The 14502-nt window shown below is 40.0% G+C and overlaps 1 protein-coding gene and 1 long non-coding RNA gene across 5 annotated transcripts in view; one reads left to right on the top strand and one right to left on the bottom strand.

Annotated features, from left to right (window-relative positions):
* The window catches only part of LOC122239628, a 174041-nt gene that overhangs the window by 31268 nt on the left and 128271 nt on the right, over nt 1-14502 (bottom strand). Inside the window, exon 5 of one of the 2 annotated variants that reach the window (XR_006218898.1) lies at nt 8053-8110. The exons of the other annotated variant lie outside the window; for it this stretch is intronic. This is a non-coding gene — a long non-coding RNA (uncharacterized LOC122239628). Of the gene's footprint in view, nt 1-8052; nt 8111-14502 lie in introns of those variants that run through there. 2 annotated transcript variants of the gene reach the window in all.
* The window catches only part of KCNH5 (potassium voltage-gated channel subfamily H member 5), a 307440-nt gene that overhangs the window by 279305 nt on the left and 13633 nt on the right, over nt 1-14502 (top strand). The window lies entirely within an intron of this gene.

Here is a 14502-nt window from a genome sequence, read left to right as displayed (position 1 = left end):
TATGATTAGTGGGGTTTTTTTTTTATTTTTTTTATTTTTTAATATATGAAATTTACTGTCAAATTGGTTTCCATACAACACCCAGTGCTCATCCCAAAAGGTGCCCTCCTCAATACCCATCACCCACCCTGCCCTCCCTCCCACCCCCCATCAACCCTCAGTTTGTTCTCAGTTTTTAACAGTCTCTAATGCTTTGGCTCTCTCCCACTCTAACCTCTTTTTTTTTTTTTTTTTTTCCTTCCCCTCCCCCATGGGTTTCTGTTATGTTTCTCAGGATCCACATAAGAGTGAAACCATATGGTATCTGTCTTTCTCTGTATGGCTTATTTCACTTAGCATCACACTCTCCAGTTCCATCCATGTTGCTACAAAAGGCCATATTTCATTTTTTCTCATTGCCACGTAGTATTCCATTGTGTATATAAACCACAATTTCTTTATCCATTCATCAGTTGATGGACATTTAGGCTCTTTCCATAATTTGGCTATTGTTGAGAGTGCCGCTATAAACATTGGGGTACAGGTGCCCCTATGCATCAGTACTCCTGTATCCCTTGGATAAATTCCTAGCAGTGCTATTGCTGGGTCATAGGGTAGGTCTATTTTTAATTTTCTGAGGAACCTCCACACTGCTTTCCAGAGCGGCTGCACCAATTTGCATTCCCACCAACAGTGCAAGAGGGTTCCTGTTTCTCCACATCCTCTCCAGCATCTATAGTCTCCTGATTTCTTCATTTTGGCCACTCTGACTGGCGTGAGGTGGTATCTGAGTGTGGTTTTGATTTGTATTTCCCTGATAAGGAGCGACGTTGAACATCTTTTCATGTGCCTGTTGGCCATCCGGATGTCTTCTTTAGAGAAGTGTCTATTCATGTTTTCTGCCCATTTCTTCACTGGGTTATTTGTTTTTCTGGTGTGGAGTTTGATGAGCTCTTTATAGATTTTGGATACTAGCCCTTTGTCCGATGTGTCATTTGCAAATATCTTTTCCCATTCCGTTGGTTGCCTTTTAGTTTTGTTGGTTGTTTCCTTTGCTGTGCAGAAGCTTTTTATCTTCATAAGGTCCCAGTAATTCACTTTTGCTTTTAATTCCCTTGCCTTTGGGGATGTGCCGAGTAAGAGATTGCTACGGCTGAGGTCAGAGAGGTCTTTTCCTGCTTTCTCCTCTAAGGTTTTGATGGTTTCCTGTCTCACATTCAGGTCCTTTATCCATTTTGAGTTTATTTTTGTGAATGGTGTGAGAAAGTGGTCTAGTTTCAGCCTTCTGCATGTTGCTGTCCAGTTCTCCCAGCACCATTTGTTAAAGAGACTGTCTTTTTTCCATTGGATGTTCTTTCCTGCTTTGTCAAAGATGAGTTGGCCATACGTTTGTGGGTCTAGTTCTGGTGTTTCTATTCTATTCCATTGGTCTATGTGTCTGTTTTTATGCCAATACCATGCTGTCTTGATGATGACAGCTTTGTAGTAGAGGCTAAAGTCTGGGATTGTGATGCCTCCTGCTTTGGTCTTCTTCTTCAAAATTACTTTGGCTATTCGGGGCCTTTTGTGGTTCCATATGAATTTTAGGATTGCTTGTTCTAGTTTCGAGAAGAATGCTGGTGCAATTTTGGTTGGGATTGCATTGAATGTGTAGATAGCTTTGGGTAGTATTGACATTTTGACAATATTTATTCTTCCAATCCATGAGCAGGGAATGTCTTTCCATTTCTTTATATCTTCTTCAATTACCTGCATAAGCTTTCTATAGTTTTCAGCATACAGATCTTTTACATCTTTGGTTAGATTTATTCCTAGGTATTTTATGCTTCTTGGTGCAATTGTGAATGGGATCAGTTTCTTCATTTGTCTTTCTGTTGCTTCATTGTTAGTGTATAAGAATGCAACTGATTTCTGCACGTTGATTTTGTATCCTGCAACTTTGCTGAATTCATGTATCAGTTCTAGCAGACTTTTGGTGGAGTCTATCGGATTTTCCATGTATAATATCATGTCATCTGCAAAAAGCGAAAGCTTGACTTCATCTTTGCCAATTTTGATGCCTTTGATTTCCTTTTGTTGTCTGATTGCTGATGCTAGAACTTCCAGCACTATATTAAACAGCAGCGGTGACAGTGGGCATCCCTGTCGTGTTCCTGATCTCAGGGAAAAAGCTCTCAGTTTTTCCCCGTTGAGGATGATGTTAGCTGTGGGCTTTTCATAAATGGCCTTTATGATCTTTAAGTATGTTCCTTCTATCCCGACTTTCTCAAGGGTTTTTATTAAGAAAGGGTGCTGGATTTTGTCAAAGGCCTTTTCTGCATCGATTGACAGGATCATATGGTTCTTCTCTTTTTTTTTTGTTAATGTGATGTATCACGTTGATCGATTTGCGAATGTTGAACCAGCCCTGCATCCCAGGAATGAATCCCACTTGATCATGGTGAATAATTCTTTTTATATGCTGTTGAATTCGATTTGCTAGTATCTTATTAAGAATTTTTGCATCCATATTCATCAGGGATATTGGCCTGTAGTTCTCTTTTTTTACTGGGTCTCTGTCTGGTTTAGGAATCAAAGTAATACTGGCTTCATAGAATGAGTCTGGAAGTTTTCCTTCCCTTTCTATTTCTTGGAATAGCTTGAGAAGGATAGGTATTATCTCCGCTTTAAATGTCTGATAGAACTCCCCTGGGAAGCCATCTGGTCCTGGACTCTTATTTGTTGGGAGATTTTTGATAACCGATTCAATTTCTTCGCTGGTTATGGGTCTGTTCAAGCTTTCTATTTCCTCCTGATTGAGTTTTGGAAGAGTGTGGGTGTTTAGAAATTTGTCCATTTCTTCCAGGTTGTCCAATTTGCTGGCATATAATTTTTCATAGTATTCCCTGATAATTGTTTGTATCTCTGAGGGATTGGTTGTAATCATTCCATTTTCATTCATGATTTTATCTATTTGGGTCATCTCCCTTTTCTTTTTGAGAAGCCTGGCTAGAGGTTTGTCAATTTTGTTTATTTTTTCAAAAAACCAACTCTTGGTTTCGTTGATCTGCTCTACAGTTTTTTTAGATTCTATATTGTTTATTTCTGCTCTGATCTTTATTATTTCTCTTCTTCTGCTGGGTTTAGGCTGCCTTTGCTGTTCTGCTTCTATTTCCTTTAGGTGTGCTGTTAGGTTTTGTATTTGGGATTTTTCTTGTTTCTTGAGATAGGCCTGGATTGCAATGTATTTTCCTCTCAGGACTGCCTTCGCTGCATCCCAAAGCGTTTGGATTGTTGTATTTTCATTTTCGTTTGTTTCCATATATGTTTTAATTTCTTCTCTAATTGCCTGGTTGACCCACTCATTCGTTAGTAGGGTGTTCTTTAACCTCCATGCTTTTGGAGGTTTTCCAGACTTTTTCCTGTGGTTGATTTCAAGCTTCATAGCATTGTGGCCTGAAAGTATGCATGGTATAATTTCAATTCTTGTATACTTATGAAGGGCTGTTTTGTGACCCAGTATATGATCTATCTTGGAGAATGTTCCATGTGCACTCGAGAAGAAAGTATATTCTGTTGCTTTGGGATGCAGAGTTCTAAATATATCTGTCAAGTCCATCTGATCCAATGTATCATTCAGGGCCCTTGTTTCTTTATTGACTGTGTGTCTAGATGATCTATCCATTTCTGTAAGTGGGGTGTTAAAGTCCCCTGCAATGACCACATTCTTATCAATAAGGTTGCTTATGTTTATGAGTAATTGTTTTATATATCTGGGGGCTCGGGTATTTGGCGCATAGACATTTATAATAGTTAGCTCTTCCTGGTGGATAGACCCTGTGATTATTATATAATGCCCTTCTTCATCTCTTGTTACAGCCTTTAATTTAAAGTCTAGTTTGTCTGATATAAGTATGGCTACTCCAGCTTTCTTTTGGCTTCCAGGAGCATGATAAATAGTTCTCCATCCCCTCACTCTCAATCTAAAGGTGTCCTCAGATCTAAAATGAGTCTCTTGTAGACAGCAAATAGATGGGTCTTGTTTTTTTATCCATTCTGATACCCTATGTCTTTTAGTTGGCGCATTTAATCCATTTACATTCAGTGTTATTATAGAAAGATATGGGTTTAGAGTCATTGTGATGTCTGTATGTTTTATGCTTGTAGTGATGTCTCTGGTACTTTGTCTCACAGGATCCCCCTTAGGATCTCTTGTAGGGCTGGTTTCGTGGTGACAAATTCCTTCAGTTTTTGTTTGTTTGGGAAGACCTTTATCTCTCCTTCTATTCTAAATGACAGACTTGCTGGATAAAGGATTCTCGGCTGCATATTTTTTCTGTTTAGCACACTGTAGATATCGTGCCAAGCCTTTCTGGCCTGCCAAGTTTCAAAGGAGAGATCAGTCACGAGTCTTATAGGTCTCCCTTTATATGTGAGGGCACGTTTATCCCTTGCTGCTTTCAGAATTTTCTCTTTATCCTTGTATTTTGCCAGTTTCACTATGATATGTCGTGCAGAAGATCGATTCAAGTTACGTCTGAAGGGAGTTCTCCGTGCCTCTTGGATTTCAATGCCTTTTTCCTTCCCCAGTTCAGGGAAGTTCTCAGCTATAATTTGTTCAAGTACCCCTTCAGCACCCTTCCCTCTCTCTTCCTCCTCTGGGATACCAATTATGCGTATATTATTTTTTTTTAGTGTATCACTTAGTTCTCTAATTTTCCCCTCATACTCCTGGATTTTTTTATCTCTCTTTCTTTCAGCTTCCTCTTTCTCCATAACTTTATCTTCTAGTTCACCTATTCTCTCCTCTGCCTCTTCAAGCCGAGCCATCGTGGATTCCATTTTGTTTTGCAATTCGTTTAAAGCGTTTTTCAACTCCTCGTGACTGTTCCTTAGTCCCTCGATCTTTGTGGCAAGAGATTCTCTGCTGTCCTGTATACTGTTTTCAAGCCCAGCGATTAATTTTATGACTATTATTCTAAATTCACTTTCTGTTATATTATTTAAATCCTTTTTGATCAGTTCATTAGCTGTTGTTATTTCCTGGAGATTCTTCTGAGGGGAATTCTTCCGTTTGGTCATTTTGGAGAGTCCCTGGCGTGGTGAGGACCTGCAGTGCACTTCCCCTGTGCTGTGGTGTATAACTGGAGTTAGTGGGCGGGGCCGCAGTCCGACCCGATGTCTGCCCCCAGCCCACTGCTGGGGCCACAGTCAGACTGGTGTGTGCCTTCTCTTCCCCTCTCCTAGGGGCAGGATTCACTGTGGGGTGGCGTGGCCCGTCTGGGCTACTTGCACACTGCCAGGCTTGTGGTGCTGGGGATCTGACGTATTAGCTGGGGTGGGTAGGCAAGGTGCACGGGGGCTGGAGGGGCAGGCTTAGCTCGCTTCTCCTTAGGTGATCCACTTCAGGAGGGGCCCTGTGGCAGCGGGAGGGAGTCAGATCCGCTGCCGGAGGTTTGGCTCCGCAGAAGCACAGAGTTGGGTGTTTGCGCGGAGCGAGCAAGTTCCCTGGCAGGAACTGGTTCCCTTTGGGATTTTGGCTGGGGGGTGGGCGGGGGAGATGGCGCTGGCGCCTTTGTTCCCCGCCAAGCTGAGCTCTGCCGTCCGGGGGCTCAGCAGCTCTCCCTCCCTTTGTCCTCCAGCCTTCCTGCTTTCCGAGCAGAGCTGTTAACTTATGACCTCCCAGACGCTAAGTTGCGCTTGCTGTCGGAACACAGTCTGTCCGGCCCCTCCGCTTTTGCCAGCCCGACTCGGGGGCTCCGCTTGGCCGGCGAGCCGCCCCTCCGCCCCGGCTCCCTCCCGCCAGTCCGTGGAGCGCGCACCGCCTCGCCGCCCTTCCTACCCTCTTCCGTGGGCCTCTAGTCTGCGCTTGACTCCGGAGACTCCCTTCTGCTAATCCTCTGGCGGTTTTCTGGGTTCTTTAGGCAGGTGTAGGTGGAATCTAAGTGATCGGCAGGACGCGCTGTGAGCCCCGCGTCCTCCTACGCCGCCATCTTCCGGAACCCCCTAGTGGGGTTTTTTATGTTTGTTTATTTATTTTAAGAGAGAAAGAAAGAGAGAGAGACAGAGAAAGTCAGAGAGAGACGGACAGAGAGTCCCAAGCAGGCTCCATGCTGTCAGCACAGAGCCTGATGTGAGACTCAGTCTCATCAACCCTGAGATCGTGACCTGAGCTGAAACCAAGAGTTGGATGCATAACTGACTGAGCCACTCAGGCACCCTATGATTAGTGTTTTTTTTAATGGACAATAATTATATTTTTAAACTTCTAAAATTTAGTTTACAAAGAAAACCAATGGAAAAATAGTATTGTTAGAAAAGAGTGTCACATGCTATAGCTACTACCCACCCTCCAAATCTATACTTATTGTTTGGAACATAGTTCAGTATCACCTAATTGAAATTGGGTCTTTGTAGTTTTACTCTACCAGCTTTTGGTATGTGTGTCCTTGTGTGGGGGATGAAGTCTGCCTTCTAGTAAAGACAGATTTTAATTGTACATAATGCTTTCCCAGTAGAAATGAAGGTTTATTTTTCTATATTATTATTATTATCTTCTTAGATTCATTTAACAAATAAGCACTCCCATATTGTTGTTCTTAATTAGATGTAGAAATAGGTTTCTTGATTCTGTTAATAGTAAACAAGAAATAACAATTTGGAGAGATTTGTCTCCATATAGTGAAGAACAACAAAAGGAAAATAAATGGAAGGGATGTGTCGTGTAAATTGATTACCGTGCCCCTGATTGCACTAATTGATCCATGGTGGATATTACTGCTGTAAAGTTATTGGTTTTGCCTCTCTTGGTTATGCCTCCCCATAACCATTGAAAGAGGTCCGATGGACTTATCTACAGGAATCACTAATTCTAAGGCAATGCTTGAAATTAAATAACTATACCCTAGCAGCTACTTTATTTTGGCTTTATTAGTAAAATAAGGATCAGAAAACAATACTTTATCCACACATTTCTTGTCCATGCATACAATCCATGAAGTCCAAATGAAGAGTATATTTTCATTTCAAACTATAAAAGTAAATTTACAATGTATTCTTTCAGAGTCTGAAAAGAAAAAAATAAAGACTCAGATTGCATGTAAAGTGCAGATTATTTTAACTTACTCTTTGACTTCAAATCAATAAAATGATATTTATTGGCAAAAAAGTAGAAATGGTGACCGCTGTCACGGAAGTCATAGTCTTTTGAGGAAGAAGAGAAATTTTAAAAGTAAATGTAAAAATTACCTTTCCAGATTAACTTTCCATCTCTTACTCCCAGAGACCTTTGACTCCAAGAATATAGAAAAAAATGAAAGGTTCTTCAAATGCACCGTGATCTTAGTCTTCTGCATCTTTCTGCCGTCTGCATTGCTCTGCTCACAATTCTTTCCAGGCTTTATTTCTTTGGTGAATTGCTATTCATGATTTACGATCCAGGTCAAAGTTTTGTGAAGCTTTTCCCAAATTCCCACACCAGGCAATGTTAGTGGCTTCATGTAATGGACTATCATTAGTTACTTCTTTCTCTCAAGATTCATCCTATTTGTCCTATACCTTCTAATACTAAGCTCTCTTATCTGATGTGATAGGACCAGAACTATTAACAGCTAACATTGACCAAGAAAATCCGTATGATATGCTAGGCATTCTTCAAAGTTCTTTAGATACAGCAATGTATTTATTCCCAACAATGACCATTTACAAATGAAGTAAGTGAGGCACAAAAAGGTTAAATAACTTGTCTAGAATCACATAGCTAATGAATATATTGACCACAATTTGAACCACATTGAATTGGCACTAGAGCTTATACTCTTACCAAAGCATTGTGCATCGCTTGGTAATTAGTAGTTTAATAAAAACTTTTGGTTAGATATTTTGACTTAAAACCTTACAAAATTTTCATTCAATTACTAAAGTTTTGAGGCATGAGTAGTGTCTGTTAGGTAAAGCATAGCATAATAAAGCCTCTGAGATTTTCAATTTTGGTTTCTTTAAGGGAAGCAAGAGACTCTACTGATAAACATATATACAACTATTAATAACTAACTATTAATGAGCATACAGTTCAACTGTTGGTTGTAGAGGTTTACAGGCCCAGCAGTCTCGATAGAGCATCTGGTGTGCTATGGGCATCAGTCAGTGTGTCCTACAAAGAGGATGGAAAGTGATGGTCAGGCTAGTCATGTTGATTAAGTGGAGGTAAATTAGAGGTCCTGGTCTTTATTTAGCATTGTGCACATTCCTCTGCTTCTACATTTACATATTGTGTTGAAATTACCTGTTTTGAAATTACCCTTGTTGTTTATGGAGCTGTAATCAGCACGCTTATTTTATTCATTTTATCCTCAACACCTACAAACCTGTCCTGCACATAATAAGGGCTCCTAAAAATCTTTAATGAATTCTAATAGACCAAATTGTCCCACTGCATTGTTGTGACATGGTAATGAGAGGGTCTACTGCTACCGCACTGCGAATCTCCGGGGATGGGACATGTTCTTATTTATTTTGTAAGTAACATTTCAGTTGAAATATAACTCATTTATAGAAAACCGTATAAACTATTAGAATACTGCTTGATGGATTTTTACAAACTGAACGTATCCATGTAACCAGCATCTAGCCCAAGAAATGGAACAGGAAGCATGTCAGAAGCCTATTTCCTGCTCCACTGCTTTCATGACACCCAATCCCCCCCACCAAGATTTAACTACTGTTCTGACTTTCAACACTTTAGATTAATTTTACCTCTTTTTTTATTTTTAGAGTTATATAAATGAAATGATACAGTATGTGCTGATTTGTATCTGGCTTCTTTCACTCAATATTGTTTTGTAGGAGTCATTCATGTTGTACATAGCTGGAGTTCGTTAACATTCTTTGTAGAGTTTTCTACTGAATGAATATACTTCAACTAATCCATTCTGCTCTTGATATATACATCTGGGTTTCCAGTTGGAACCATTATGACTGGTGTTGTTACCAGCATCCTTATACATGTCCTTTTATTTACATTTGTACAATATTTTTTGGAGGGAGTATATACATAAGAGTAAAATTTCCAAATCAAGAGTATGTTTATCTTTAGCTTTAGTAGACACATAAAACAGTTTTCCAAATGGTTGTATGAATTTGTACACCTACCGGCAGTTTATGAGAATTCAAAAATTTTTTTTATATGTTTTTATTTATTTTTGAGAGAGAGAGAGAGAGAGAGAGAGAGAGAGAATGAGTGGGGGAGGAGCAGAGAGGGAGACACAGAATCAGAACCAGGGTCCAGGCTCTGAGGTGTCAGCACAGAGCCCACTCGATGTGGGCCTGGAACTCAGGAGGTATCATGACCTGAGCCAAAGATCATGAGTGAGATCATGACCTGAGCCAAAGTCAGATGCACAACCAACTGAACCACCCAGGTGCCCCAGTTTATGAGAATTTAATTTTGCTACATTCTCATTAACACTACTTTTTAAAATCTTTTTAGCCATTCTGGTGAGTGTGTAAGGGTAATGCATTATGGTTTTAAATTGCACTCCCTTGATGTCTAATTAAGATGAGCACTATTCCATATATTTAATGGCTGTTTATATTTTGTAAAATGTTAATTTTTCTGTAAGAGTTGTCTGTTTTTGTTTTTAATGATTTGTAACAATTGGGATAGAATAGAGATGGTCTAAAGATTCAGGACAAAGTCATTTGCATGTCTAATTTTGCTTGTATGGAAAATTGAAATATGTAAGTGGTGAATGAAAGAGGAGAGATCTGCACCACAATTTGGTTGTTTTGCAATCAACAAATACTTAGAGACTGTATTCTCAGTTTATCTGGGGGAACACATGCTATACTTATGCCACTCATCAGATTCAATATAAGCAATTGATCTTTATTTTACATGGAATGCCTGTATCATTCTGGTAAAATAGAGAACCATTGACCCTAAATAGGTTTGAGGTACACCTGATGTTTAGAAAGGGTAAGTGGCTTGGCCAAATTTATGCATGCAAACTCTTGCCTCCTGACTCATACGAGACGTTTTGAGAAAAAAAAAATTTTCTTGCCACACAATTCTGATCTAGAAATAAGGGATACCCCATGGAGGAAATGGAAAATGGACTGAGAAATCAGGAAAAGTAACTTCTAGGTCCAACTGTCAATGGCTGGCTGTAAATCCAAGTGCCTAATCATTTTGGCTCCTTTGAGTTTCAGCTTGCAGATTCCCCCAAATTAAGAAATACCCAAGAATATTACATTTCAGGTAAATTTGATTCCAACTATAGAAGATTGAAACAGTAATATGTCATCTAGACTAGATATACATTTCTAAATATTTCTAGAAGATAATACTCCAATAGAAAAAACTATTTACCTACTTCGTCTGTATTTCCCAACAGTGAAGAATTTGTGTGTGATATTGAGTAAAAGCTGTATTAGTCTTTTAGGAATCAAATGTAAAAATTAACACATACTTAAATAAATGTACTAGAATTGGTTTCCCAGACAAAAGCTGTAGAAATTTTCTTTCATTATGAAAAAATATCTTTGAAGGTATTGCAACTGCCCTACTTTAGTAATTGTTCCCTCTGAGGCACAGCAATTATCTTACAAGGCAATAACTAAAGCCACATATTAGATGTGTTCCTTGGGACAAAGGAATAGTATCAAATGAGATCTAGTAGGATTTACAGTGGAAAGTGCATTATAAACTATGAAACAAAATTATATACAGCATTAGGAATGTCAGCATGTAACAGTGGAGGGAACACTGGAGTTAGCTTTAGGAAACAGATTTCAGTCCCAGCTTGGCCATTTACCAGCTCAGTGAGCTTAGGCAAGTCACATAACTTCTCTGACCCTCATCTGTCAAATAGGGGTAATAATAATTGTCCTGCTTGATTTATAAAGTTTCAGGGAGAAATTAGCTAACATAAGCTGAAGTGCACTGTAAAGTGTATCACATTTGCCAAATATTAAATAGTGTTGTTTTCTAATTAGATACTGGAGACTCTCCTTCCATATTCCTATGTATACACCTCCCTCTGTGTGTTAAACTGCCAGCCCAGGGTCATGCCTTTTGTTGTCCGCCATTATTAAAGTGATTCAACCTACTTTATCATATAATTGCTTTCTCCTCAGGCCTTTGATCTTTTGGATCCTTTGCATCTTTCTTAAATTTAGACCAGGAATTCTTAAGTCAGTGTAGCCTACTTTTTGAGTCCACTACACCTGGGTTGGAAACTGTGCCTTGTCACTTATTAGCTAGGTAGACTTGGGGACGATCTTTAAATGTCTCTAAGCCTCAGGGTTTTTTCATCTTTAAAATGGATTATTGTGAAAATTAAATAAGCAAATACTCCATGAAAAATACTTAGTACAAGTCTCCTGATCCTGGTATTTTTATTGCAAAGATTCTAAAGTGAAAACATGTGGAAGCAACCACTACTGTGACCAGAATAACTACATTGTCAAAGACAGGGTGGTCTAATGGTTCATCTACAAGACTCAGGCAATGGTGATGGCTGCATTTTTGCATTCCCAGCAAAGCATAACAGTGATGGTTTTTCTTTATCAATTTTTTCTTTTGAACTTGAGTGTGCTAAAAATTCTATGCTGAGAACTTAGAAGTAAAACAATTTTATTCTTCTGAGTTTTCTTCTGAATTTTCAAATGCTAACAAATAGATGGTAGTTGCAATGCTACTTGGACATGAGCTTAAATCGATACCAATAGTGGGGCTCTGCCATTGCTTATTCCAAAATGTGTGGCATTGACTTAGCAGGGCTGGAAAGAAGTAAGGGAATGGATATTTGAGACTTGGAAGGATGAAGACAAATATTTTTCGGCAGCAAAGCGTTTGGTAAAGTTGCTAATTGTGACTGCCTTTCAATATTGTACCTTTTTTTGGAAGAGGTTGGAAAATGATATTAGTAGTGAGTGGGTGTTGTGACTGGTTACTTTTAGTAAGGCATGGGAAGAAAGAAGTGATCCCACACAAGGGTTACCTGGCTTATAAGCAAATATGGAAAGGAATTGAGAACAGGAAGAAGTAGAAATAAGATTCAAAAGTCGCTGTACAAAAAAGTCCATTAAGACTCAATTTTGTAGCAAAGGCCAGAGAATGGATGTGACCTCCCAGCAAGCCTGATGCTTTCAATGTAGCAGCTATTATGGCAGGAGGGGTGGGGGAGAGAAAGGGAGAGAGACATGGGGCCAAGAAAGCAAAGAATTGAATCAGGCTTGAAAATGATATTTACGAAAAAACTTTTTATGAGGCTGTAGACACACGGAATTGACTGTAAACAGATCAGAAACTTATTCAAATTTTTAGAATGGGGTGCTTACAAGGCTCAGTTGATTGAGCATCTGACTCTTGACTTTGGCTCAGGTCATGATCTCACAGTTTGTGAGCCCAAGCCCCACATTGGGCTCAGTGCTGACAGTGAGGAGCCTTCTTGGGATTCTCTCTCCTTCTCTCTCTGCCCCTCCCCCTCTTGCTCTCTCTCAAAATAAATAAATAAACAAACATAAAAATTTGGGGGTGGGGGGAAGACATATACTGCCAAAGAAACCACAAGCTCGGTCTTAAAATATCCTTTTACTGTATGAGCCCCAAACCGCAACTCAGGCCCCCCAAATTTTCACAGGCAGCAAAGAGCCAAGGAAGCTCTTCAATCCTTGCACCAACTCTCCAAGGCCCATATCAGGTCTGACTATGGAGGACTGTGGACAAAGAAGAACCTCGGAAAAGATGGAATCGGGAGCCACAGAGACCACTGGGTGGGAGAGCTTATCCCACAGAGCTAATCCTATAGAGCAGGCTCAGAGGCTAATTAAGGAACTCACCACACTGCCAGGGCCTTATAATGCCTGCCTGGCAGACTTCATCATTGCTGTGGACCAGTGACTGCGGAGTCTCTGAGCCACTTTTCCTGTCCCCTTTTAACAGGAGTGTTTAGTCAGTTAGCCTGTTCCTGCTCCACCTTTGTCTGATGGCATATGTGTTTGTATGCATGCATATTCACGTGTGTATGTGTGTGGCTGGGCTGAGGCAGGGAGGGGGTGGGCAGCTTGCCTTTCTAGTTTACAGGCCACTCCATTCTAGGCTTTCCCATCTCAGAAAATGGTGTTACCATTTAAGCATGGGCTTAGACTAAAGAGAGAGAAATTTTTTTTTTTCTCTCAGATTGTTCATCTGCTTATCTGCAAACCTGTCAGTTTTGCTGGCAAAATAAATCCAGAATCTCACCACCTCTCACTACCTCCATTTCTACTTCCCATGCTGATGTCTCACTTGTATTACTCAAAGAGGCTTCTAATTGATACCCTTCTACCCTCCCCACTTTCTAGTTTATTTTCCCCACGGCAACCTGAGCGATCATCTTGAAATAGAAGTGAGATCATGTGACTCCTCTCCCATGACTTCCTTCACATCTAAAACTCAAAGTCCCTGGCCTCCCGGTTTACCAAATGCTGCCTCCTTTGTCCTTCTTTGTTCACATCGTTCCTCCAATGTGTAAGGTGCTCTCTCACCTTGGGGTCCCCCTCCCCCCATGGCTATCTGCATGGCCCACGTCTTCATTTCATGACTACCTCTGCTCAGATAGCACTTTCTCAAAGAGACCCAACTACTCTTTATTTTTCGTTGTAGCCCACATCACCACCTGACATTTTATAGAATATTTAAGGAGCTTTTCTTTGCTTACTGCTATATACCTAACTCCAAAACACAGCCTGGAACAAGGTGGGTGTTTGACAAATACTTGTAATGTGAATGAATATCTTGTTTGCTGCTGCCTGCATTAAGTGTTAACAAGTATAACAAGTGTAACAACTATGCAGAATAGGATGGACCCTTTTCTTCCTGGGCAGTAAATGAAAGCCTCATAGCAGAGCTAGCTTCACAGATGGTTCGCCTGTGTCATACAGAACTTTGCATTTAGAAGGGCCCTGTTCTTGGGCCCTGAAACAGAAGGGCTTCTGTTTCATGTTCTGCTGTCGCTCTCTCTAAATTCTTAATAGTTTTGAATAGGGAGCCCTGCATCCTTTTTTATTGTGCTATAATTCACACACCATACAGTTCACCATCTTAAAGTGTACAATTTAGTGTTTTTTAGTATATTTACAAAGTTGTGCAACCATCACCACTGTCTACTTCCAGGACATTCTCATCACCCCAGAAAGAAACCTCATACCCATTAGTAGTCATTCCCCATTTCCCACTCCTTCCCTGGCCATGGGTATATACCCCCTGGTTAATTTTGCCTATTCCAGATGTTTCATATAAGTGAAGTAAAAAAAAAAAGTGACCTTTTGTGTCAGGTTTCTTTTGCTTAGTATGTTTTCAAGGTTCATCCATGCTGTAGCATGTATCAGGATATCATTCCTTTTACTGGCTGAGTAATATTCCTTTGTATCCATATATACCACTTTTTGTTTGTTGACTCACCAGTTACTGGATTTTGGGGTTGTTTCTACTTTTTGGCTATCATGAATAACATTACTACAAATATTCGTGTACTAGTGCTTTCATTTTTCTTGGATATA

The sequence above is a fragment of the Panthera tigris genome, chromosome B3, assembly GCF_018350195.1.
Source record: "Panthera tigris isolate Pti1 chromosome B3, P.tigris_Pti1_mat1.1, whole genome shotgun sequence".
In the NCBI taxonomy this organism is placed as follows: Eukaryota; Metazoa; Chordata; class Mammalia; order Carnivora; family Felidae; genus Panthera; species Panthera tigris.
Note: the sequence above shows the minus strand (reverse complement) of the source record. Positions and strands in the feature narration are given on the sequence as shown.